The sequence below is a fragment of the Poecile atricapillus genome, chromosome 7, assembly GCF_030490865.1.
Source record: "Poecile atricapillus isolate bPoeAtr1 chromosome 7, bPoeAtr1.hap1, whole genome shotgun sequence".
In the NCBI taxonomy this organism is placed as follows: domain Eukaryota; kingdom Metazoa; phylum Chordata; class Aves; order Passeriformes; family Paridae; genus Poecile; species Poecile atricapillus.
The window spans coordinates 10,192,298-10,218,571 of record NC_081255.1 but is presented as its reverse complement, the minus strand read 5'-3'; the positions used below and the strand labels follow the sequence as shown (position 1 = coordinate 10,218,571).

Below are 26,274 nucleotides of genomic sequence, written 5' to 3'. Positions count from 1 at the left end.
AACTCCCTGTGAGAGTGGCACTGCTGTCCCCTGGGCTGGCCAGGACCTGCCAGCAGCCCTGCCAGGACCTGCCAGCAGCCCTGTGCCACAGCTGGGGGAGCAGGAGATCCCTGCCCATCTCCCCAGACCCAGGCTCCCAGGATTTGGGCTGACTCCTTCCCTCCTCATTCCCCATGGCAGGGAAATGTGCCCTGCCCACGTTCAGTGCTGGATTTGTCTGTGGGAGCAGATGTCCTCCCTCCTGGAGCTCTCCATGCCCTGCTCCCCAGCCTGCTGCTGCCCCAGAGGCTCGCTCCCATCCCCTGGCATCCCCAGAAGGGCCTTTGTGGGAAAGGTTTGGCTTGGAAAGGCTTTGGTGCTCCTGTGCAAGCCTGAAATTGCTGTGTTCAGAGCTGTGAGGCAGAGCTAATCCATTTTGCAGCTTAGCCAGAGGCTGAAAGATGCTATTTGAGAGTCAGGAACTGCTAACTGTTTTACTCCCTTCCATGAAATGGGAGGGACAAGGGATATTCAGAGGATGAGAAGTGGAGACTGACCCAAAATGGCTGATTTAGAAGCATCTTTTAAAAAGGGAGACTTGCCCTGGATTGCTAACTTGGGAAATCATCCCTTTCTAAACCTGCTCAGAACAAACTACTTTTCCATTCTGTTTTCCTTCATTTTAAACCAAAATGTGCATGGGGAGCTCTCTTGCTGCTGCTCCCAGAGCATCCCAGGAGGGCTCTGGGGCATCCCCAGGGCAGGACACAGAGCTCCTCTCCTCCTTGGGGCTCTGCTAGGGGTGGCACAATGATCAGTTAGTTTGGTCTGGCAGACAGGCTGGAAATCCAATATAAATGAGTTCTGTTTGGCAGTCATTTCATTATTTTCACTTGGATTTTTGAATGAAATGAAAAAAAAAACCCTACAGAGAGTGGCTAGGAGCAATCCTGGGATGCTTTGTTCAGCCTCAGAAATATCTCCTTTCTCTCTGGGGTCATTTTACCCTCCTCCTTCCCTCCCCTCTGTTGATAACTTCAGATTGTGTTTAAAGTAGAAGATGGCTTGGGCTTTTCAGGAGCAATGAACATGGTTTGCTGCAAAACACAGATCCAGGGGAAGAGGATTCAAACCTCATTCCCAGCTGAGGCCAGACAAAGGGAAGAGCAGTAAAAGCCCTTCCTATCCACTCATGGCCACAAAGTCATCACACACATTCTCCCTCACTGGGAGGGAATCTCCTGCATGGGAAAGGGGGATAAAGTGTGGAAGGGAGCAGATATTTCCCAGTTTTCCCAAGAAAACATGAAATGTGGTAAAAGGCAGGTGTTTTCTCACTGAGTTTTCAACTGCATGGGGCACAGGAAAACTGGTGTTTGCAGAGCATCCCTCCTGTACAAAGCAGGCAGTGATGAAACCCTGCCCAGGAAGTGGTGAGGTCTGGGGAGACTGGAAGGGACTGGGGGGGACTGGGCTGGCAAAAACCCCACCTGGCTGCCAAGGCACAGTGAGTGCCCTTGCCATCAGCTGCTGTTTTAATTTGCATTCTGAAACTGCTCCTGGGAGCCCTCCCTAAGCACCACAGCAACATCTTGCACTGATTTTCTCATCACCATCTTCCCTCTGCCAGCCTTGCCCAGCCTTTTCCACCCTCTGGCTGGGACCAGCAGTGCTCTCCCATGGGTCTCTTTAGGCAGCCATTTCTCATCAGGGGTCCTGGAATTCCCTGGAAATCCCTCTGGAAGCACCAGGGATGCTCCACCTCAGCTGCCAGGGTGAGCTGGCCCAGGCAGGACGAGTTTTCCACCTCCTGGAATTGTTTTCCCACAAGAAGTGAGGGCAGTCCCAGCTTGCAGTGTGATCCCCCCTCCAGTGCTCAGCCCTGCCTCTGGCTGGGCTGGGGGCTCCTCTGACCCTCCAAAGCTCCCTGCTCCTGGGGGAATGAGGAGCACACTGCTTTGAGTGCCCCTACAGGAATTCTGAGCCAGCTGTGGCTTTTTGGATGCATCTTTGTGTTCTCTCCCCATGGAAAGCTGATTTCTTTGTGCTGCTCTCCAAAACAGCTCAAGTGCTCTTGGAGGAGAGGCTGCAGAGAGCTGGATTTCCTTCCCCCGAGGTGGAGAACAAGTGAAATCCTGCAGGATGTTTGTGTGAGCTGCAGCCTGCAGGACACCCTGTACACCTTGGGCTGGGCTGTGGCAGGATGGGGAGAGCACAGCCAGACTCAGCCTTGCACTTGTTATAGTTACATATTATACTGTTGGCTTTTTGAAAATATTAAAATCAATGTTATGTGTATAAGAATGGGAAATTTTGTTGTATTAACATAGTTTCCTTTATTTCTGTTAGAAATAGTGGTATAATACATATATGTTAAGTTATGACATAGAATTAAAACAAAAACGACTTTTGTCTGTATAACCCAAAGACTGAAAAAGATAGCTGAAGACACTTTCTTTTTCCTTTTGTAAACCATCTTATGCAGATGAAGACAGCAGTGACCAGAACTCTGGGGGGAGGAATTTATTGCATTTCTGGTATCAGGGAATGTAAATCTCGATGGCACCAAGAAGATTGATCTATTGGGAAGGGGGCAAGAGAAAACTGAACAGAAGAACCCCAAAGATCCTAAGAAGAATGTGTGAATGTGTATGAGAATTTATGGATATGTAGTAGGGTTCTGTTTTTAAGGGACAATCCTTTGTCAGTGAGGTGAATGCAGAGACACCCAACCAGATCTGGATACTTTATTTTTTTCTCCTAACTGTTTTTTTTATTAAACTTTTAAATTCTATAAAAATTATGTGAACCTCGTTTTTCACACACTGATCTGATCTCACTTCAGCTTTAAGCTGATGAGGACACACACAGTGCAATGTTTGTGCTTAAACAACACCACATACAGCTTTCCACTGCATGAATTCCGTGTGTGTGAACACTTCCCTCCTGTAAATCCAAACAAGGTCTGGAAGCACAGCTTCCTCCATCACCACACAAATTCAGATTGCTGCTGCTGCTGGGATTCCCCTGCCCTGCTGAGCAGCAGGAGAGCAGGAACCCTGCACGAGGAACACAGGGCACATCCTGGGAAGGAAAATTCCTTTTGCAGGTGTCCTCTCTCCTGGCAAGCTGCAATTTGAGTTTCTGTGTCCTGGTGCTGAGCTCCAGAGACAGGGGGGTCCCCAGTGTCCAGCCACACACGTTTCTGTGGGCTGGAGAGAACCCCCAGCAGCTGCTGGGTGTTTTGGGACGCTGCAGCCAGGAGCAGCATTTCCCACTTTGGGCAGTCCCTGGAAAAGGCTCCATTTTTGGTACAAACCCTACGGATCAGGAACAGGGGAATGATTCATGAAGCCTCAGCTGAGCGAGGCCGCTCCACCTTCCCTTCCTCTACTGCACCGAAAGTGGCTGAAAACAGATTTTTGTTTTGTCATTATTGAGCTGGGGGAAAACAACCCCAAAATGAAGCAATCCATGCTAGGGGTGGTGTTCAGCTGTGGGCCCTGAACCTGAACCTCACACTGCATCCCCAATTTACCCAGGAACCAGCTCAATGCCTGCCAGCACCCAGCAGCCAGCAGGGCTTTGCTGGCAGCTGCTGCCTTTGGCTCTCTTTATCCCTGCATACTAATATGAAGTAAAATGGGATGGTAATTTAATCCTATGCCACTAGAAGCAAAGCATCACACAAGCCTGCTCATCCTCTCCTCTAAGTTTAGCCCAACAGTGTATTAAAAAAGCTGCTGCTGGATTCTCGCCAGCCCCTACTTAGCCAAACTACCTGACTCTGCAGAAAAGCAGAAAATTCTCCACTCTGGGTTATTTCTGCTCCTTGGGAGAACGACCCACATCTAGCAGGGAACTTGGGCCTGCAGGAAAAGCCTGTGTCACTTGGGAAAATGTGTGGAGTGACAAAGGCTTTCCTGTGCCATTGGGCACGTTTCCTGCTGCCTGGAGCTGCTGGAATCTCAGCCTGGAGCTCCTCCGCTGCAAGCCCGTACACAGTCATGGATAAATCTGTCCCTGCTCACTTATAAATAGTTTATAAAAGGTTCATAAATAATTTCTAGATGTTTTAATGAATAGTTAATCAATTGTTGCCGGGCCCAAGGGGTCAGCAGATTGCTTAAATCCATCAATTACCGTGGCTGCTGATGAGCATCTGTGGGACAGCGCCGACGTCAGCCACGGGCCTGCAGCGGCTGTGAAGGGTTAAGAAGTAATTAATAAATGATGGGAATGATCCTTTAATTAAAAGCTGGAGAAGGCCACTGAAAAATGCATTCCTGGAAAGCCACAGGCAGCACAAACACCTGGATTTGTAGCTGTGCCTCCACGGAGCAAAGCTGGCAGAGAGGCGCCAGCCTGGCCCAGCTGCCCCAAGAGCAGCGAATTTCCTTCCTCCACACCGATCCCAGAGAAGCACGGCCCGATCCCAGGCTCTCCTGGACATCCAGCTCCTCCCAGCTGCTGCAGGAGCACCCTCTGGGCACCAGAAAGGCAGGGGATGCTCGGGAAAACAAGACAATTCCCATTTTGTGGGGCTCTGGCCTCGCTCTTCTCTCCTGGGGGGTTTGGGGTGAGCAGCCCACCCTGCCCAGGGGCTGGGTGACACATGAACTGCCACACCGAGGAGATGTGACAATAACACATTTGCTGTTTGGCCTCCTCAGCAGAGGCTCTTTATTATCATTAAGCACTGAATATTTCTGGATGATAAAAGCAATTAAGTGTAAAAAAAGGTAATGATCCGTCCCATATTGCATCCAAAAGATATGAAAATCCCTCATAAAATTATCACCCCAGCACAGAATGGGACCTAAATATCTTTATAATGTAAGACAGAGAACTTTGCTTACAGTCAGAACGTTTATAAGGCGTTCAATTAGCCACCGGAGGGTTTCTTGGTATTACCCAACTCTCCACGAGCGCAGAGGCAATTACAGGAGATTCTGACTTCTTAAATTAAAGACAAAAGGCAGGAGAATTTGGATAAAACCCTTTCCTGGGCTCACCCTGGAACATACATGCAGAGGGAATTTCATGCAGATCAGGCCTAATTTACTGCACAATTTATCTCAGAGCAAAGCGAGACTCCTGCCACGGCTTTGCTGGAAGATCCTTCTGCAGGGGAAGGGGAGCAGCACACGGTGTGCTGAGCTGTGAGCTGGTCCTGGGGACACCAGGGCAGGGTGACATCCCTCATCCCACCCCCTGGCAGTGTCCCCAGGCCCTGGGGCAGGGAACCCAACCCCAGCTGCTCTGGGGGATCCATCCTGGGGACCCCCATGCTGGCAGTGGGTGGCTGTGGTGGCCCAGGGCCACTCAGCCCTGCAGGCTCCTTAGTGCATCACTGAGCCACAGCCCAGGGGCCCAGCCAGGCTGGAAATAAGGTGTGAGTCTGTACCAGGCAGCTGGTGGTGAGGGTGATCAGTCACAGCAGCAGGGACATGACGGATTTCCTGATTAAACACCTTTAAATCACCATCAGTTCCTCCTTGCAGAGCCGCCCGGGCTGAGCCAGAGGAGATGGGCTCAGTGAGGCATCACCCAGTCAGAGTTCCCCACAAACTGGGGCTGGGATGGGACCCCCAGTGCCATCCACACCCCCTGCCCTGGGGCACCAGGGCTCTCCCACCCTGGGAGAGGGCAGAGCAGCAGCAGCAGCAGCAGAGGCTCTCCCTGCACGGGGGGCTGTGATCCTCTCCTCCTGATTTATACATTGAGAACGTCTCAATGGATCAAGGTGTCAGATCTGTAGCGCTGCCAGCAAACTCTATTTTCTTTTAATAAGGAGAGAGCAGCAGGTCATTTCCTCTGCTGTACCTGCTCTGCTCCTCTGCTGGGGAGCTAGGGCTGCACCTTCCCAGCACCTCTCTTCTCCTCCCAGGGTGGCTGTGGCAGCCCTTTCCCCTCTCCAGGAAGGCAGCAGAATCCCAGCACAGCTCCTTCCCAGCAGCTTGTGAGGATCCACACCCCGCTACACCTTCCTGAGGGTGTTTGCCTCTCCAGAGCTGATTCTCACCACCACGGCCTCACAAAAGCACCAGTGGCTGCTCCCAAACGTGGGCTCCCCATGACAGAAGTGTCATGAGTGGCTTCACTGACACCTCCAGAGGCTGCCTGGAACAGGGGCTGGACAGAGTTAAAGGAATAAAGTGGGGATTTATTAAAAGCCCTTCAAAGGATTCACCCTGGGCACTGCAAGAGCCTGGCCAAGGCTACACCCAAGATGGAGGTTATGAGTTTTCACACTTTGATCAGTTTTGTTCATTTCCATATTGGGTTTAATTGTCCCATTCCAGCTGCAGGTGATGCAGTCCCATCCTCCCAGATTGCTCTCCTCAATTCGCTGCTGGTTGTGCTTTTTGGGGCTGGAGCTGCAGCGGTGTCCTTGGTTGTGGGGCTGGAAAAGGATTGTTGTGTGTGCCTGAGCTGTGAGGAGAACTGGCTGACACTTGACATGAAGCTCAGAGTTACCAATGCACTACAGAACCTGGGGAATGTGAAAGCCAGAACTTGAGGCATCATCACCATGGAGGCAATAGTCCACAAAGGGATGCAGAGCCTTGCCTTTCACTTTGCTTTTGGCTCCTGAGCCTGCCAGCCTGGCTTGGCTCACAAGCTTTGGAGCTTTGTCTCCAGCCACCAGCGCCAGCCGCTCCTCGCTGGCTGCCAGCACAAGCCCAAATCCTCCCTCAGCCTCCAGCAGCCCAGGCAGCCCAGGCAGCAGGAATGCAGGCTCCTGGTGCAGCAGCAGGAATGCAGGCTCCTGGTGCAGCAGCAGGAATGCAGTGTCCTGGCGCAGCAGCAGGAATGCAGTGTCCTGGCGCAGCAGCAGGAATGCAGTGTCCTGGTGCAGCAGCAGGAGTGCAGGCTCCTGGTGCAGCAGCAGGAATGCAGTGTCCTGGTGCAGCAGCAGGAATGCAGTGTCCTGGGGCAGCAGCAGGAATGCAGTGTCCTGGTGCAGCAGCAGGAATGCAGGCTCCTGGGGCAGCAGCAGGAATGCAGTGTCCTGGTGCAGCAGCAGGAATGCAGGCTCCTGGGGCAGCAGCAGGAATGCAGTGTCCTGGAGCAGCAGCAGGAATGCAGTGTCCTGGAGCAGCAGCAGGAATGCAGGCTCCTGGTGCAGTAGCAGGAATGCAGTGTCCTGGGGCAGCAGCAGGAATGCAGTGTCCTGGGGCAGCAGCAGGAGTGCAGTGTCCTGGTGCAGTAGCAGGAATGCAGTGTCCTGGGGCAGCAGCAGGAATGCAGTGTCCTGGGGCAGCAGCAGGAGTGCAGGCTCCTGGGGCAGCCCCACAGACACCCACAGAGCTGGGCAGGAGCAGCACCGTGGGGAGCGTGGCTGGGGCTGGGGGAGCCCCCAGGCTGGCACAGGGCGTGGGAATCGCTGCCAGCTGGGATCCCCCCATGACACTGCACATCCAACACATCCAAACCAGCCCTGGGGAATCCCTGCCTCCTCCCAGGACAGTGTGCACGGGGAGGGTGCAGCAGGCTGGGAAGCACCTGTGGCTTCTGGGAGTCAGGGCACTCCCTCCCTCCCTCCCTCTGGCACCCTCCACGCTCTCTCTTGGTGGGTATCACACAGAGGGATGCACACTGGTCAATCCCACGCTGCAGAGCATTTCTGTGCTGCTGTTTGGCCAGCACTGAGATCACTCCAGTGGGGCAGCTGTGGGAGGCAGGGCTGCAGGCAGCATCCCCAGGGCCTGACACCATCAGCATTTCGTTCTACCCATCCCAGTTGGCATTAAAGCCCTGCTTTGGCATTTCTGAGCCACTGCTGCTGCTCCAAGAAATCACTCTGTGCACAATGTGGCTGAGCTGGGTGCTGCCTTCCCCATGCCCAGGCGAGGGAGGGAAGGGCTGTGAGTGTGCAGAGATTCCTCCCTGAGACAGCAAGTTCTGCCTCTTGGGGCATTCCCATTCAGCAATAAATCAGGGGGGAAAGAGCGTGCTTACACATCTATATATTCATACCTATATGTATGTCGTTATGCTAAGTCATGGTGAGACAAAGTGGATTGGCTACAGTCTTGACGTGCTAAAATTAGGTTTTATGTAAAATAAGTATTTGCTTCATGTAGGGCATGTTGGTATTAAGATTTATTTTCATCCTGAGTTGTATTACTGCTTGGTATGATTGGGCAAAGCCCAGGGCACATGCATATCGTTTCCATTCATAACATCCACATGGATTCATGACCTAGCTTGTGAGCTGAATTGCCTTGCAATCTTTTTTCCACTGCAGAAAGCTTAATAACCGTACCAGTCTCGGAGCAAAAAGACACCCCATGTATCTGCTGTGCAAGAAGAGCTCCTGAATGGAGGTGCAGGAGGCAGGGAAAGCATCCCACCAACTCCCTAACACCATTACCCATGTGGGCTCATTCCCACAAGCAGTGCACCAACAGTGGATGCCAGGGCAGTGAGTGTTGGTGGAGTGCTTGCATAAACTCCAGAACAGCCCCTGATTTTCCCAGGGAATAAAATAATCCAGTGAGTTTATTTACATCAGCTCTTTAACCAAATGGCTTTGGCAAAGACAGTTTACTGTCGAGAAGAAAGCATAAATTGAATTCTTACAAACGTGAGGGCCCCTGTGCCCCTGCAGCAATAGAAATACTGTTCCCATCAGCAGGTGGAAGCAGGGAGTTAAATAATGAGTTTCTGTCCCCAGGGGCTGTCCTGAGGAGCTTTTCCTCACTGCTGGGGAGCAGGCAGAGCCCAGCACACAGCTGGACACTGAAGGTCCATGGCTAACACAGCCAGGGAAGTCAGGCTGCCCCTGGGGAGCAAGGAGAGGAGAAGGGAACAGGGTGGGAGAAGCAGATGTGGATCTGCACAGGGTGGGGAAACAGGTACAGTTTGGATCCTGCTGCAGGGGAGCAGGGGGACGGGAAGGGCAGGGTGTGCACCAGGGACACTGCTGGGAAACAGCCCCTTCCAGAGAGCTCTGCTCATTCTGCAGAGAAAAAACTCCAGCCTGAGCTGGGAGCATCACTGTTCACTCAGCAGGAGGAAGATGTAGGTTAATAGAAAGCTTTTCTCAGAGGGGCAGAGAGATCCATGAAGGACTGAATTCCTGGGCTCCTCGGGTCAGGGCTGGGCTGTGACACCCTGGTGCAAGTGAGAAGATGAAGATGCATTCACTGAGAGAGCCTGGCCAGGTATTTGGAGGAACTGGGGTCACAGGCAGCTTTGTAATGACAGGATCACGCTGAGGGTTTGTTATGCTCCTCCCTGAGAGTCGATTTGGAGCGCTGCAGCTGGAGACAGCAATGAAGAGTTTGCAAGAGGCTGATTTCCAGGTGAAGGCTGAGGTGCAGATGCTCAAACCAGCTCTGCCTGGATGTGGCTGAAGCAGCCTTTTTATGTGCCAGCTCCAGAACTGACAGGAGGACATGCTGCTTTTGCTGGCTTTTCAAGAAGAGGGAGTGTTATCAGAAAAAGGCAGCTGTAGAAAGCAATCTGTGGGACTCTCATGGAGCAATCACCACTGGCTTCAGTAGAATTAAACAGAAAGGTATGAAAAACAGGCTGGTAAGTGAGAGCTTCATCCTGAAGAGGAGAAGAATCTCCAGCCTCTTCCATGTGAGTACTTTTCTCCCCTTTGGCTCATTGCCTGCTTTTCCAAGGAGATTCCAGGATGCCACCGGAGCTGTGGGCTGTAGGAGCCCAGGAGCCTCGGCCCACAGAGCTGCTCTCTCCTGCCATGGCCCCTTGCCCTCCTGCCCCTCTCCTGGGGCTGGGGGCTCCCTGCAGGACCCTGCACCCCTGCTCCCAGCTCCACAGGAACACATAAGCACCACTCCATTCCGTACACGAGGCTTTTTAGCAACGTCCGTGGCATTCCCTCACAAGTGTCAGCATCGACCTTCACAGCTGCCATGGTGATGAGCACCACAGAGAAGCCTATAAATAACATCAATGTGCCACAAACTGGCCCTTTTATGAGCCCCACTCTTTGTGATTTACTTATATGCAAGATATTTTACAGGACAACCCAATTAAGCGTGACAGACGGCCGACGATGAATTCCCTGTGATGGCTCGCAAACACTTTGCTTTAAACCAAACAAAAGGATGCAGAAGACCAGTGGGAGTTCCTGGTGTGATTTGGTGTTACCCTGCAAGCTCTACAGCAACAGCTGGAGGTTTAGGAAGGTTCTTTAGCTCTGGGTGAGGGTCCCAGGGTTTCTGCAAGAGCCCTGCAGCCTGCTCACACATGTTTCTGTCTGCAGCTCCACCTGAGCAGGTCACTCTGCTGCCAATGGAATGGAAAAATGTGCTTGGCCATGAATTCTGTGTGAGGCCACCCTGGAGCCCAAAGCCCTGGTGGAAAACTGGGTGTTTTTTGGTGCAGCCAGGCTGCCCATCTGGGCTCCCAGCACCTTCAGCATGGGCGCTCCTCAGCCAGCAGCCACCAAAGGCAAAGCTTCACTCCACAGTTCCATCTGACCCTGCCAGCCCAGTGGTGATTCCACACTCCAGATCAACACAGACACGAAACAGAAGACCCAGGGCTTTCATGGTGTGTCTCTCTCAGCCCCTGGCAAGCCACAGCTATCCTGGGAAAGCCTCTCTCACTCTCCTGAGCCGTTTTCTCTCCCAAGCATATCCACAGTGTGATAGACAGCCCTCATCCCAGAGCTACTCGAGCCAGACCATTTTCCCAGCCTGATGGAATCCTCCTTATGCTCTCCCCGTACACCTCTGGGTCAGGGGAGAGCGTTCCCAGCAGATACAGGTGAGAAAAAAGGGTTATTCACTGTAGAAATTACTGAAGCTGCTGCTGTCTGTGCTGCTCTCTGGGCAAGGCAGTGCCTGGATCCTGATCGAGCTCTCTGCCAGGCAGGGGCAAGAAATCCCCCCTGGCACCTGGGGAAAAATGCAGCTTCCTCACTTCAAAACAAACACAGCAGCATTTTTTTCAGCTCTTTTTGGCTGGAGCCCAGAACTGGATTCAGGCCCAAATATCCGTTTTTAGATTTTTGATATTGAATGATTTAACAATATTGAGGAAGGCAGGGGCCTCATAAAATCCCATTCAGTCACTTGGAAACCCAATTTGCCCACGATTTTTCAGCGAGAGGAAGTTTTGATCAGCTGTGGTTTGATGTTGAGTTGACATCTGGAGCCAGGTTAATGAAGGTTAATGAAGAGCAGTGAGTCCCCACAGCCCCCTCAGCCACCCCAGTTCTGTGATTATTTGGCTTCAGGTTTATAAATTCCCCCCAAATCCACATTAAGGCTGTCAGTTCTCCCCTCCCATTCAGCATTTTCTCCTTTCGTGTCTGCAGCTTTTTTCTCCACTCTTTATTCCCTTCTCCCTGCACCGTTTTATTTTGCCTTTGCCAAGGAAATAGAGCATAAAGCAACTCTGCAAAGTCCTTTTGCAACTATAGATTTCCTATACTCCCCCTGCTAGACCTGGGTGTGAAGAATTCAGTCTCATGAAATTCCTGTGAATTTGACACAAGATCCTTGTGGGACAGCAAGGATTGGTTGCCAAGGGCTGCTTATAAAGAGGACAGAATTAATTACGAGGTTATGAGCCCCACCATGACCTCCACCCTGGGAGGCACCAGCACTGCCCCAGGTCTGAGGGCACACAACGCTGCCTGGAAAACGGTGGGAAATGTTTCCTGAGGTGGAAAACGGTGCTGGTTATTAGCTTGGATGAGTTGTGTAGCTGCAGAAAGTGTGGGAAGATCAGAAAAGCCAAGAAATCAAAGGAGGAAGCAAAGACAACACGAGATTGATTTCTGCCAGGGAAATGAGAACTGAACAAACCAGTGATTATATTGCTGTACCTTGCAGAGGGATGGGGAGGAGGAGATGGAAGAGGGTCCCAGGGGGCCCAGGGTGGTTTGCTGATGTGCTGCACACTGAAAACCAGCAGTCACACTCCCCAGAATTTAAGATCCATAAGGGGAACTCAAACAAGAGTAAATGAGAAGCTGGGTATTTTGCAAAGTGATTAAAAGAAAGATTTAAAAAAACTTTTTCAACTCCTTTTAAACTCCCTTTAAAACAGGAGCCCAGAGCTCCACAGGTGAATTAACTATGTGGAAGCTCCCCAGGAAAAGGGTTTGTGGCAGCAGCATCAAGTTCAGCAGCATCCCTGGGGAGCAGGAGACGGAGGGCAAGGGGAGGTGCTGCTCAGCAGAGCCACCATGCAGCAGGTTCTCCTGGGAAAAAACAGGGAAGCTGCTGCCAGCCAGGACCTTGCTCACAGAGGAGAACTTCAGCAGGAGCTAAAAATGCAGTTCTAGAAGGAAATCACAAGGTCACAGTCCGGAGCAGGGAGCGCTTGCTCGGACATTGCACTTGACCAGCCTTTGCTGGCACACCAACAGGAATTTCCTTTGCTTTTTAAAGGCAGGCATGCAAGGGTCAACCCAGGCTGTCTGACCTTTAATAACTGCAGAGCTCAGGACCTTTAATAATAAAGTTGATTTCAGCCCTCAGTTTAACCTCGCAGTGTAAATGATGGCCAAGGGCAAGGCGTGGCCATAAAAACGCGAAGCCGCGTGGCCCGGCCCTGCTGCTGGTGCTGAAATGAGCCCACAGGGAACAGCAAAGCCATCCCAGGGTGGCACTGGTGGCAGCTGGAGCTCTCTGCTAATTGCTGAGGCCAGCCAGGGAGCTGCCTTTTGTGTGTGTGTGGGAAGGGTGAGGGCCTGGATCACAAACAGCACGGGGGGAAAGCTCAGCTGGAACGCCTGGGAGAAAAGCAGCTACGTACGAGGGTTAGGAACACAGATTTCCTCTTAACTGCAGGACCAGTGAGCCTCCAGGGATGCTCAGAGCTGCTGCTGGAGCTGGCCCAGGAGCAGCTCCCTGGGGAGAGAGCAAGGCCAGGGCGCTGCTCCAGATCCAGCTCCTGCACTCCATGAGGTGTGGAGAAGTGACCACACGGACTCTCCAGCCTCGGTTCCACAAGAGAGCAAGTTTTATTCTTCCAGATCTTCTTTTCTAGACAGCTCTGAGCAGGTCTGAGGAGGTAAAACTCTCATTGCTCATGAAACCAACCCATCACCATCACTGGGCAGCTGGAACAACACCCCTGGGCCGTTTCTGACAAGCAAACAAGGAACAAACAACACCTGCAAAGGTTGTTTTCCTTCTCCAAGGACTGTTGGGATTCCTCCTCATGATTTCTCAGGCCAGAGTGAGAGAGTTGTGTGCTTGACTTTCCCACAGGCTCAAGCTAGAGCCTGAAGCTTAAAAATCTCTTATTTGAGCACTGTCAGTCCCCATAACCAGGAGTGTGGCATGGCTGAACACACACACACGTCCCCATCTCCCTGTGCAAGAGGGGCAGCAGGGGGACTTGGAGAGGCCTCTTCCCCTGGGGAGGCCAGGCTGATTCTCTGACCCTTCTAGCCCTGAGACCATGAGAAGTCTGGATGCTTCCAAGGTGTTCATCTGGTCACTCCAGCCTCACAACCTGAGGAACCCGCTTGAGGAAGCCAGGGAAGCTGAGGGTTTGTTGCCTCCATGGGTGCAAGGACCTGGATCCGCTTCCAGATGGTTCCTCTGGGAGAAGGAAAAGGTGTGATGGGCTCATGTGAGCCAACAAAGATTCCCTTATGTATCCCAAGCATCAAATCCACATTCAAACAGGCTCTCTGTGGATGCTCTGCACAGCTGGACTCTCACATGGGTTTGTCTGCAGAGCTGTCACAGTCTGAGCCTCTGCTTTGGAGCCAGATTTTTGTATCCTGTGCTGATTTCCCAGGGGTCTTCATTTGGGCTGATCACCCCCACAGGGATCAATAGGACTGCAGCTGCTGTCCCAGCTCCTGCAGGCAGCTCTGTGTGGTCTGCTGGATAAAGCAGGGGCTGGGAGCCAGGAGCACTGCAAGCCAGCCCAGCTCTGCCAGAAGTCTCCACTGAGGGCTCCTCCAGGCTGATCAATGTCCCCAGAGCCAAGCAAGGCGTGTCCCAGCCGGACACCGGCACCGGTGGCATCTCCTGATCACCAGGGAGAGCCCTGAGGGTGGAGCAGGCAGAGGAGAGCAGGCAGGGTCTGCTCCCCTCACACCCCAGCCCTTCCCTTGGCTCTGCCTTGTGAAGCTGAACACTGAAATGACAGCATCCCTGGCCAGGAGAGAGAGGAATGGAACTGAAATATCCAGGGTAGGCCTGCCCTGTGGCAATGGGCAGGAGGCTGACACATCTCCTCTGCCCCAGCTCCACACTTTGGGACAAGCCTGGGAAGGAATCTCTCTGCAGAGAAGCCTGGTGGCTGCAGAGCCAAGCACTGCTCGCTAGCAGAGCCCTTCCAATCTCCCTGAGTGCTTCTGGCCTTTGCCAAACTCTTCTTGCAATTACAATTCTGTGGAATTACAGATCCAACACCAGGCTGGAGCAGCCATACCAGACACCAGCAGCCACCTAAAGTGGTGCAGACCCAAAACTCTGGGTTAAAATCTGGCTTAGCAGCAGCTGCATTCCTTTTTGTGCTGATCCTGAGATCCACAACTGATGCACCCTTCCTGTTTCACCTCCACCTTCTAAATATCGATATCAGTGCCCCCTGTCCCCATTCACTCTGTGCCCCAAGGTCACCATGCTCGGAGGTGCAGTACAGGCACCCAAGCCTGATCAGCAGCAGCAAAAGCTTTGTTAACACAACCACATCATGATTCCACCCCAGCCCCTTCAGCCAGGAGGAGCTGGGCCCACAGGGAAGCTCCCCTGTGCCCTGGATCACTGCACAGAGCCACACAGCATCCCCTGTGCTGCCTCTGGAGCCAGCCCCACCGGCACATTTCCCTGCCACCACGCTCCCTCAGCTGGGATAACACTCCAGCAGAAAAATTATGGATGCACTTTGCCAGGTGCCTGTGTTTGCAGTGATGGATTCTGCATCTGGTTATTAACCTCTTGCAAAAGCTCGGTGTTATCTTGCATGGAAGTAATATTAAGTTAAACAGCTGTTGATAACTTATCTGCCATTATCCACGGCTTCATTCAAGGCCAATATTTGCTCCCATCCCAGAAGCATTGCTGCATTCCCAATGGCACTGTTTGTGGAGTCAAATGAGAGCAATTTTTAATATGTCTCAGGTACCCAGAGGACCACGTTACCCAAGTGCCTCCTAATCCTGACTGCACAACACAAGGAAACTCTGCAGGGCTGCAAGGCCTGGCCACCACCTGCAGAGGGAAGCTAATCTGGAGGAGGACACCTAACAGGGTGAGGAAACCCAGCTTGGGGAGCATCTCCTGCAGCCACAAAGGTGCTGACCCAAATTCCCATGCCATGCTGCTGATTCTCATCCTTCCTCCCTCAGAAGGCAGGTCAGCCGTGGGCCAGCAGGTCCCAAAAGCTCCCAGCCATCAGTGTGACCCCTCCCCTTGCCTTTTTCATCCTCTAACTCAACCAAAGGACCAGAAGGGACAGCCCCAGCCACTCACTCAGTCACTCAGAGCAGTGTAGGTAGGTTACTCTCAGCTGAAGAAGGGAATTCTGTGGCTTTCACTGCAGGCACTGCCAGGAGTGTGCCAGTGGTTCACTTCATGGTCTTTTTCCAGGGACTCCATTTCTCTTCTTTATTACTTTTGTTGATGCTATAACAGTGTGGCAAAGCCTTAGGCAGACTTAGACCCCGCTGTGCTGGACATGGCAGAAGCAATGATCAGAGAACAGAATCCAAAACAATAAAATCTCTGCAGTACAACTTCTCCCACCACTATCAAAAGGACTGGGGTGGGGACTGGGCATTCTGGGGTGAGTTCCCAGGCGTTTCCCACCCGCACAGGCTCTGCCACATGCACAGCAGAGCTCCTGCTGGCCCTGCCCCAAGTTTCCAGGTGTTAAGGCAGTTTTCCAGCGAGCCTCACAGCCCAGGCTCCACTCATGACCTCTCCTCTCCTCCACAGCACCACTGGTGCATACTGCAATGAGAAATCAGACTGGGATGTTTTCTGATGCCCCTGGAGCTGGTGGAGCCAGCAGAGCTGAGCCCCTGATCTGGGAGCAGCCCTTGGAATGGCCAGGAGACCGCAGTTAAAGCCAAGCCTAAGCAAGTGGCAGGTACCTTTTAAGTGTGTCCCTGACTCAGTACCCAGCTGAGGTGAGTTTATGGCCTTTGATATTGTTACATTAATCATAAGGAATCTCCCAGTTCCTTGGAAATACAGCGTCAGGCTCTCCAGGGCTGGTTTCAGTCGTTTTATTCCCAGGTAATAGCCCTCTCCCTCATTTATAGCTGTGTCTAGACACAGAGTGGGGACGGTGCCATAAACGCCTGATGGAAAAACCCTGTCTACCTCCTAATTCCTGCATTTCACATCCTGGCTGAACCCTGTCTACCTCCTAATTCCTGCATTTCACATCCTGACTGACTGGTTCTGCTCAGACCCTACAGGAGGCTGGTTCTGCTCAGACCCTACAGGAGGCTGGTTCTGCTCAGACCCTACAGGAGGTTGGTTCTGCTCAGACCCTACAGGAGGCTGGTTCTGCTCAGACCCCACAGTCTGTCTCCAGGAAAGGGTTGAGTGGGGAGGAAAGGAGGAAGAGGGGCTGCAGATCCCCTTGGGAAGACGCAGCAGGAGCAGCTCTGCTCCTCGTGGCATTTCTCAGCACTGCCCTCCCCAGCACCAGGCAGGACAGTGTGAAGAGGAAGAAATCAAACTCGTACGTAAGCAAGAGGAAGGAGAGGACGTGTTTATTCCTTTTTTTGGGGATGCTGATTCAATATGAATCAAAACCAAGACAATTAACATCATGGGATGAAATCCTACAATGCCCAAGGCCTCTGTGAATGTCAAAAACTCATTCACTAGGTTTAAATACTGTATTTAATGTACCCATAATTCCAGTTACACCTTGTGCAGAGGGAGTCTAACTCCTATTTCACATCTCCCCAGGGCACTGGAAGTCACTGAGGCCTCTGAGCAGGGTGAGAGTGACCAGGGTGAATATGTGCTGGGGGTGAGCCCGTGCCACTGGGACAGGGACACCACGGGGAAGGAGAATTAAATGGCAGCCCCACGGATGATGCTGGGGGCTCTGACCAGCACCAAGCACACGTGGGGAGGGGCTTGGGATGGGGCTGATCAGCAGCATCACACCTCGGGCATGGAATCACACAGCCATGGAATCATTCGGACTGGAGGAAGCTGCAAAGATTGTGGAGTCCAACCACAAACCCAGCACTGCCAAATTCACCACTAAATGATGTCCCTGAGTGGCACACCTACACATCTTTTAAATCCCTCCAGGGAAGGTGACTCAACCACTCCCCTGGGCAGCATGTTCCAGTGCTTGGCAATCCTTTCCATGAAGGAGTTTTCCCCAATATCCATCCCAGACTTCCCCTGGTGAACCTTGAGGCCCTTTCCTCTTGCCCTGTTTCTCATCACCTGAAGAACTGGGCAGCTCCCACCTTTTTTGTAGTGGTTGTAGAGAGCTGAGGTCTCCCTTGAGCCTCCCTCTCTCCAGCCTGAGCCCCCCCAGCTCCCTCAGCCACTCCTCAGCAGATTTGTGCTCCAGACCCTTCACCAGCTTTGCTGGCCTTCTCTGGATTTGCTCCAGCACCTCGATGTCCTTCTTCCAGAACATCTGGAAGATGTTCTTTCTTTCATTCCCAAAAATGAACTCGGAAAAGCAGAGAGGCAGGCAGGGACCGATGGTGAGTGATCCTGTGACCCACCTGGGGTGACTCTGCTGCCAGCAAAGGTGCTGGAGCTGTTTGTTGACTGTTTTTCAGCTGCTATGTGTATTAATGCACTGCACAGCACTTGGAGCGTTCAAGATAAAAGGTACTTTCACCAGCACTTCAGTGGCTTGTTTCCTATTATAGGTCTGGTTCTGACACTCCCCCACCCTCTTATCTAACTTTCTCTACAAAGCTCTTCTCACTTTTTTCATCTCTCTTCTGTGGTCCCTGGCCAGGGAAAAAACAAAACAACAAAAACAATACCAACATATTCATTTCCTTTTCGGAGAGCTTGAGCTTAGTCAGACGCAGTGATCTAGGGACAGGAGACTTTCATAAAGGTGTTTCAATAACAAAGGAATAAGCATGCTTTGCTGTAAACTCCTCTCTTCAAAACAGCTAGGTACTTAAGGAAAAAAAAAGGCCTTTGTTTTTTCTCTTTCTGTTTTTAACGAGCCTAGTGAATGTTTTAATTAAGTTGGATAGAAATTTTCACAGTGACTTGATGTGAAAATGTGAGCCTTTAAGAGTCGCCTTTGATGCTTGAGTTATGTTTGAAACACTTGATGAGTCCTGCAGAGCTGTTAATCCTTTTAGCATAGCTAATGGCTGTTGCTGGAGCGCTCCCGAAATCCTGTTTCGTTTCTGTCTTCCGGCTGGAGGCTCCCTCCAGAACGGCAGCAATCCACCCTGGAGCTGTTTGCAGCTGCCAGACCCGGGGTCCCCCGCAGCACCGAGGACACAGAGGACCCCAGGGCTGGTGGCTCTCTGCCGGGGTGATGCTGCCATCACCTCGGGATGATGCTGCCATCACCTCGGGATGATGCTGCCATCACCTCGGGATGATGCTGGCCATCAGTTCGGGGTGATGCTGGCCATCACCTCGGGGTGATGCTGGGCATCACCTCGGGATGATGCTGGCCATCACCTCGGGGTGATGCTGGCCATCACCTCGGGATGATGCTGGCCATCTTCGGGGTGATGCTGCCATCACCTCGGGGTGATGCTGGCCGGCTCCAGGATCCCCCTGCGGGAGTGCACACATCCCGTTCCAGAGCCATGTCGTGGGGAGCTCAGAGGAATTGAGGAGCCTCTCGTCCTCCCCACCACCCTTCTGGATGGGTCAGCAGCACGGAAAGGGCAGCAGGAGCTCGGGAATGGTCCCCCGACCCTGCTCAGCGGTGGAGCACACACCGCAGTCTGTGCATGCCATCCTCTGCCGCGTTCGGTGTTGCTACCTTTAAAATAAGACATTTTCTTATCAAATATTTGGAGTTCAGCTCTCTCCAGACTTGGCAAGCCACCCCGCACCTTGTAAACAGTCTTTCCTCTGCTCTCTAGCTCTGGATTTGCTTGAAGGATAGGTAGCAAACTGACTTTGGGGAAATGCAAATGCCTTCCACAAAGGACGCTGCAGGGAGAGATGAAAGCCAACTCCATTTGCATTAGTTCTGTAACTGGATGTTTTCCCTCTCCCGTTTAGACTGTAGTTCACACACACACACACACACACACACACGCGTTTTTTGCCACTGAGATATTTGTTGTCAGCTGCTCCTCCCAGGAGTTTTGAAGAAATCCCCATTTACACACAGAGCTGCTTGTCAGGGCACGGGCAGCAATCTGCAGCGGCAGAAGGAGCACCCCGGGAGCTGGGGCTCAGCAGAGCCCTGCCGTGGCCTTTGGGACAAGTGCCACCTTGCTCTGTGGCCCTGCACAGCCCCAGCCTGCAGCTGCACCAGCAGGAGCCTCCTGCCACCGCCCTGGGCAGCAGCACTGGCAGAATAACCACAGCAAAACCGAGCTGATGAGCTCCAGCCCCCAGCACAGGCTGGGCTTTGGGTGTCCCACAGCAAAACAGCATTGTCTCAGTTTGTTAAGGCACAGCAGCAGACACAGGAAAGCGCTCTCTGGATCCATCAGCTAAAGAGCAGAACGAGCAGGGCTGTCTCGCAGGTGGGTGTGTGTACACGGCACTCCTGGGGATGGATATTCACCTCTCCACAGCAAGGGCCCCAATCCCCTCCGGGCTTCCTCTGAAGAGCTCCTTGGAGAGCCTGCAGGGCACAGCAGGGCACCCAGAGCCCGGCGAGCACACGGGGAAGCAGCAGAGTGCCAGACTGGAGCTCCGGCTGAGCTGCTGTGCCAAGCCATGCTCTGAGACCCTCCTCCACCATCTGCACGCCTTTTCGTATTTCTTTCCCTTATTATTTTTTAAAGGGAGCAGGGGGATGCCTCTGTGGCAGCAACCAGAGGAGTTTAAGAACAGTTCTGTTCAGGCAGCCTTTGAAGCCACTGAGGTGAAGGGGATGGGGCTGGAGATCCTAGTTCTGCTAGCATCCTAACCAGGGGCGTTTCTGGCTTAAGCAGGCAGCCAAACATCTGTTTTCATTCTGACAGCAAGAGCTTTGCATCGGGAAACAGATAAAAACCCAGTGAAACCGATAAAAACCCAGCTCATATTCAGCCCCATCTACTGTTGGTTGCGGCAAAACCCTTGGAGAGCCCTAAAAGTGCAGAATCTGTGCTTATTTCACCTGATGCCAGCGGCGCTCAGGATGGGGGGGATTTCTGGAGGAGGATTTTTGCGTGCCGTGGTCAGAGCCCCGGACTCGGTTCCTGCAGATAAACCCGGGGCACCCTTTGGTGCACAGCAGGCTCCGGGGGAAGCGCGGTGCCAGCCGTGCCCCACGGCCACAGCGCCGGGGTTCCCATCCCCGCTCAGCCCCGAGGAGCCGCGCAGGAGCCGCGGGGCTCAGCGAGCCCGGCAGGAGAGAGGGGACCCTGCTGCCACTGGGGACACAGCGGAGGTGGCTCAGAGCTAGAGCCAGCCACATTCCCGGCACAAACCACCACGGGACACCCAAACCCTCGTGCCAGCTGCCCGGCTGCCCAAGGAGAGGCGAGGGAGGACTCCAGATGTGACATCTGCCCGGAGCCGAGCACAGGAGCAGGAGGAGCAGGAGGAGCACAGGAGCATCCCCAGGCGATGCGCTGCGCTGAGCGCACCTTCCCTTCCGCAGGGTAGAGCCACAGATCGATACCCCACGCCCAGGGGAAGTCACAGCTCAGCCGCACAGCCCTCCGCACGGTCGATGGCGACAGTCTGCCACCGTGCAGGGGAAAGAGGGAAAAGGCTGCAAACAGGGATCTTCCACGCTCAGGGAAGCACCCCGGCAAAACCCGCACCCGGTGCTGCCGGCAAGGCAGGAGCCCCAGCAGCACCCAGAGCCCTTGGGGCACATCGGGGCTGCAGGTGGGCAGCGCCCCCTCTACCGGGCTACGAGAGGGAAAGTCCCACTCAGAACACGCTCAGCACTCTCAGGGAAACCTCCTCGCGTCCCCGGCTGCGCTGCCTCCCCCACGGGCTGTGTCCCCTCTCCCGCACTCGCTTTCTGAGGTCGACCGCGAAGGGAACGCGTTCCCAAGGCGGAAACGGGAGCATCCCCGAGCCTCCCGACACTCAGCCCTGCCACAAGGCTGGAAGGAGTCCGCGTTCCCTGCGGAGAAGCGAAGCCTCCAGCCGAGGCCTAGCGGGGAGCATCCCCGGGAGCGGGGCGAGGCAGCCGCACCCCGAGCAGCAGCGGGCTCCGGCCGCGTCCTTCGGGGCTCCGCCGTCCCTCGGGTCCCTCCCGGGGCTCCCACCCCGAGGCCGGGTTCCCCGAAGCCAAGTTTGGTCCAAGAGCGACAGAACCTTCTCCCGCAGCAGCCCGAGCAGCCCAGTCCGCTCTCCGCCCGGCCCCGGCCGCATCCCCCGGCCCCTCTCCGCTGTCCCGCCGGGGGGCTCGGGGCTGCGGCCGCAGCGGGGAGCGGAGGGGAGGGCGAGCGGCCGGCGGGGGCGAGCAGCCTGGGCCAGCCCCATCCCCTCGGCATCCATCCCGGAGCGGCGAGAGCGGGGAGCCGGTGCCCGCCGGGACCGCAACGGGGGAAACTCGCGGCGCGTCCGGAGCCCGGAGAGCCGATACCGCGGGGGATGAGCGGGGATGCGCGGCGAGGCCGTGCCTTACCTGCCGGGCCGCTCCGGAGCCTGCGGTCCGCGCCGTAAATCCGTGTGCCGGCTGCCGAGCCGGCTGCGGCGCCGGGCGGGCGGGCGGGCGGGCGGCTGCCCCCCACCCCCGCCCCGGGGCCGAGCAGCCCCGGCCGCCCGGCGCTCAGCCCCGCCGCCCCCGCCGCCCCGCCTCGCCGCCCGCCGCCCCGCCTCGCCGCATCGCCGCCGCTGCCGTCGGGGGCTGCGGCCGCCCCGCCGCCGCTCGCCGGCCCCGCGGCCCCGCGCCGCGCTCCGCCGTCCGCGGGAGGCGCTGGGGGCGGGCGGGGGGCGGCGCGGCCGGGGGGCCGAACCCATCGCCCCTCCGCCCCGCGCCGCCGGGAGGGGCCGGCCAAACCCCGAGCCCTCCGCCCCGTCCCCCGGGACCCCCGACACCGGGAACCGGGGCTTCCTGCACCGCCCTCCTGCAGCCGGGGTCCCCCATCCCCGCTCTCGGCGCCCGGGAGGATCCCGTCCCTTTGTCGCTGGGTCAGGGACTCGTCCGAGACCTCGGCACAGCCGAACCCATCCCCGGGAGCGGCATCAGAATCCAGACCCTTTGCCTCCTTCCTCTCCTCCATCCCTGCGGGCTGCGGGCAGTCCCTGAGCCCCGGAGCCCTCAGCGCCGACCTCTGGAACCGCTGCCAGAGCCCAGGAGTCCCTGTCCCTGCCCTGGGACCCCTCCGGTCACCCCCAGAGCCCAGGAGTCCCTGTCCCTGCCCTGGGGACCCCTCCGGTCACCCCCAGAGCCCAGGAGTCCCTGTCCCTACCCTGGGGACCCCTCCGGTCACCCCCAGAGCCCAGGAGCTCTCCTGGCTGTGCCCCGGCTGGGGCTCAGCAGCTCTGAGGGGCAGTGGGAAGGGGCTGCCCGGTTTTTAAAGGGGCTGCCCGGTTTTTAAAGGGGCTGCCCGGTTTTTAAAGGCGCTGCCCGGTTTCTCCCGCAGCGCACAGCCTGCCCCGTTCCCGGCGGAGGTCACACAGCATCCCGCGGTGGCCCAAGGCAGGCTCCTGCCCCTGTATCCTGCCCCTGGGATGCACTGGGATGCATCCTGCCCCTGTACCCACCGTGCCGTGCCCCTCCTGCCGCAGCTCTGACCCCCCAGCCTCTCCCAGCCTCTCCCAGCCCTGCCCAGGCACAGGACAGTGTTTCGCCGGGAGCATTGCTGCAGCAGCTCCAGCGGCTCTGAGGCCACCCTGTCACAGGTGGGCTCTGGATGTGGGTGACGGGCATAGGAACTGATGCTGCAGGAAATCTCTGAAGTGCACAGATTTTGGCTTTTGACGGCAGCGGCTGAAGAGCGGCGAGCCCTGTCCGGGACATCCAGCTCCAGCCCCAGCCCGAGGGCTTTCCTGGGGTGCAGAAGCGGTGATCCGGGAGCGGTGACTCCTCGGTTGGCTGTCCTCATCACCGAGGATGTGCTGCACGGAAAATCGAGGAGCAGGGGGACACCAGCCTGAGCCGCGCTCACAGCCTCGGCTGCAGGCTCAGAGGGAACCATCCCATCCCATCCCATCCCATCCCATCCCATCCCATCCCATCCCATCCCATCCCATCCCATCCCATCCCATCCCATCCCATCCCATCCCATCCCATCCCATCCCATCCCATCCCACCTTCACACCCTGCCCAGGGAGGAACGGCCCCTCACGGCACGAACCGGGACCCTCCTGGGAGCCAGAATTGTCTGGCCATGGGCTCCCCCTCCTGCCAAGCTGCAGCTGCCCCGGTCGTGGCTGACTGCCTCAGTTTCCTGATGTGGCTGCACTTCTGGGATGTGCTGGGATGTGCTGGGATGTGCTGGGATGAGCTGGGATGTGCTGGGATGTGCTGGGATGCACTGGGATGCACTGGGATGTGCTGAGATGTGCTGAGATGTGCTGAGATGTGCTGGGATACATTGGGATGCACTGGGATGCACTGGGATGAGTTGGGATGCACTGGGATGAGCTGGGATGCACTGGGATGAGCTGGGATGCGCTGGGATGCATTGGGATGAGCTGGGATGCACTGGGATGTGCTGGGATGCACTGGGATGCACTGGAATGTGCTGGGATGAGCTGGGATGCACAGGGATGTGCTGGGATGCTCTGGGATGTGCTGGGATGCACTGGGAGGTGCTGGGATGCACTGGGAGGTGCTGGGATGCACTGGGATGTGCTGGGATGAGCTGGGATGAGCTGGGATGCACTGGGATGCACTGGGAGGTGCTGGGATGCACTGGGATGTGCTGGGATGCACTGGGATGCACTGGGATGCACTGGGATGAGCTGGGATGCACTGGGATGTGCTGGGATGCACTGGGATGAGCTGGGATGAGCTGGGATATGCTGGGATGCTCTGGGATGCACTGGCATGCACTGGGATGTACTGTGATGCACTGGGATGCACTGGGATGCACTGGGATGCGCTGGGATGCACTGGGATGCCCTGGGATATACTGGGATGCACTGGGATGCACTGGGATGCACTGGGATGCACTGGGATGTGCTGGGATGCACTGGGATGCCCTGGGATATACTGGGATGCACTGGGATGCACTGGGATGCACTGGGATGCGCTGGGATGCACTGGGATGCACTGGGATGCACTGGGATGAGCTGGGATGAGCTGGGATGTACTGTGATGCACTGTGATGCACTGGGATGCACTGGGATGCCCTGGGATGCACTGGGATGCACTGGGATGCACTGGGATGCACTGGGATGCACTGGGATGCACTGGGATGCACTGGGATGTGCTGGGATGCGTTAGCATGCTAACTGCAGGAGAATTAGCACACCCAGGGAAAGGCAGCGCCTCTGGAGGTAAAGCCTGGCTGGCGGCTGCTCTGCACAGGTCACCGTGCAGAGGGTGGGTGGGTGTCCTCACAGCCTCTCGCCTGTAGCCAAAGCTGCTCCAGCTGAAGGAGCCCTGTGGAGTTCCGGGTGGGGCTTTGTGAGCAGGGAGCCCTCCCAGGCAGCGGGGTGGAAGCAGATTGAGGCTGCCGGTGTATTTATGTGAATATGAGCTTAATCCACTCACCAGATCAGTCAAAGCTGCAAGTGATGCTTTCCCCCTGGAGTGCCTTGCTGTTCCTGTGCCTGTTCACTGCAGGCAAAGATGTTGCCTGGCATGTAGAGCAGCTGCCCTCCTACATCTGGACTCACTTTATCTGTACAAACCAGCCACAACCCTCATTTCCAGCCATATTAAGGAGCAGTACTGTAGATTGCCACGAGGGACCCGTGTCCATGCCAAGCATGGCAGGCAGGCCTCACTTGTGAGCTGGAGCACCAGCGTGGCTGGAATGGGAAGCCTTGCAAAGCAGGGCAATTTGGAGATATCTCTGTGCAGTTCTGGTCACTTATCACACTTATGCTGAATTATGCTTCACTTATACAAACTCTAATGGTGTTACTCCAGCGAGGCAAAGCCAGCTCTTATGCTAATTTGACTATTTGTTAGTCTAATAACTCTTACTTACATTTACTGTGCAGCTTAATATTGTCAACATGCCTTAATTTTGGTGTGAGAGTGCTTTTATGGGGAATTATAACAGTAGAGGTTAAATTGCACAAACGCAACTTCCCAACAGGTCCATAACTGTGGAGTTTATAGCTGAAGAGATTTGTACATCATCACACCTGACCTTGTGCACACCTCTGGTTACTTCTGCATCAGATCTGATGTTTGACCTGGCTGTATCTACTGATTTATTCATCGAGGGGTGCTTTTCCAGACAACCAGGAGTGGCAGGAGATGGGGAATGAGCTCAGAGAATTTGTGACTCACAGCACAGGGTCCTATGAGCCAGTGCAGAACAAGGTTTATGGATCTTAAGGGTCCCTGTTTGGAAATACACATTAGTTGGTTGTCTGTGTCATAAATCTCCCCATTTATCCCGCTCCAGCTGGATGAATAATTGGAGAGAGGTTTGTGGCTAATTGATTTGCTGATCAGTGGAAAGAAATCATGAATAATTTATTTGATGAATATTCCTCAACCATCCGTAAAGCTGGTCAGTTACTGAAAATAATTAGTTGCAAACACTCCATTTTTCAGCCAGTGGCTTTGTTCATTTACGAGAGCACCTCACACTTCTCCCTGTCCGGAGCAGATCCCCGTGGATTTCTCCCCGGCTCATTGCAGGCTGTTCTTCACAGCAGCCTGAGGACTCCATCACCACTGTTCTGTCCATCCACTCCTGCACAGCTCACGCTGCAAAGCTCCTTTTCCTCCCTGTGGCTTGGCAGGCAGGGACCCTCCAGGCTGACAGAACTTTCCAGGTGGGATCCTGCTGAATGCCTCCACTTGGGATCAAGGCACGGAGGGTGTGGGCACAAATGTCTGTGACACCATGGGCTCCACACGGCTGGGCCAGCTAAGGCACGGAGCAGAGGGCTGGGACAGGAGCATCCTACACCAGCCAAGCCCTAATTCCTTTCTTTAAGCATAAACCCTTAAGCAGGCCACATGAGCATGCCATTTTTCCTGCATCTGCACGGCTCCTGCTCCTCCCTTTGCAGGCACCCTCGCAGCACCCGGCACAGCAATCAGGCAAGACCTGCACGGCTGCTTCTTCTGGGTTCTTTAAAAAAAAAAAAAAAAGGG

The 26,274-nt window shown here is 54.9% G+C and overlaps 1 protein-coding gene across 1 annotated transcript in view; it reads right to left on the bottom strand.

Annotated features, from left to right (window-relative positions):
* The window catches only part of TMEM121 (transmembrane protein 121), a 33,617-nt gene extending 11,812 nt beyond the window's left edge, over positions 1-21,805 (bottom strand). The window contains exon 1 of the mRNA XM_058842762.1: positions 21,667-21,805. The gene's annotated coding sequence lies outside the window, so the exon portion shown is untranslated. The remainder of the gene's footprint in view (positions 1-21,666) is intronic.
* Between the last annotated feature and the right edge of the window lie 4,469 nt (positions 21,806-26,274).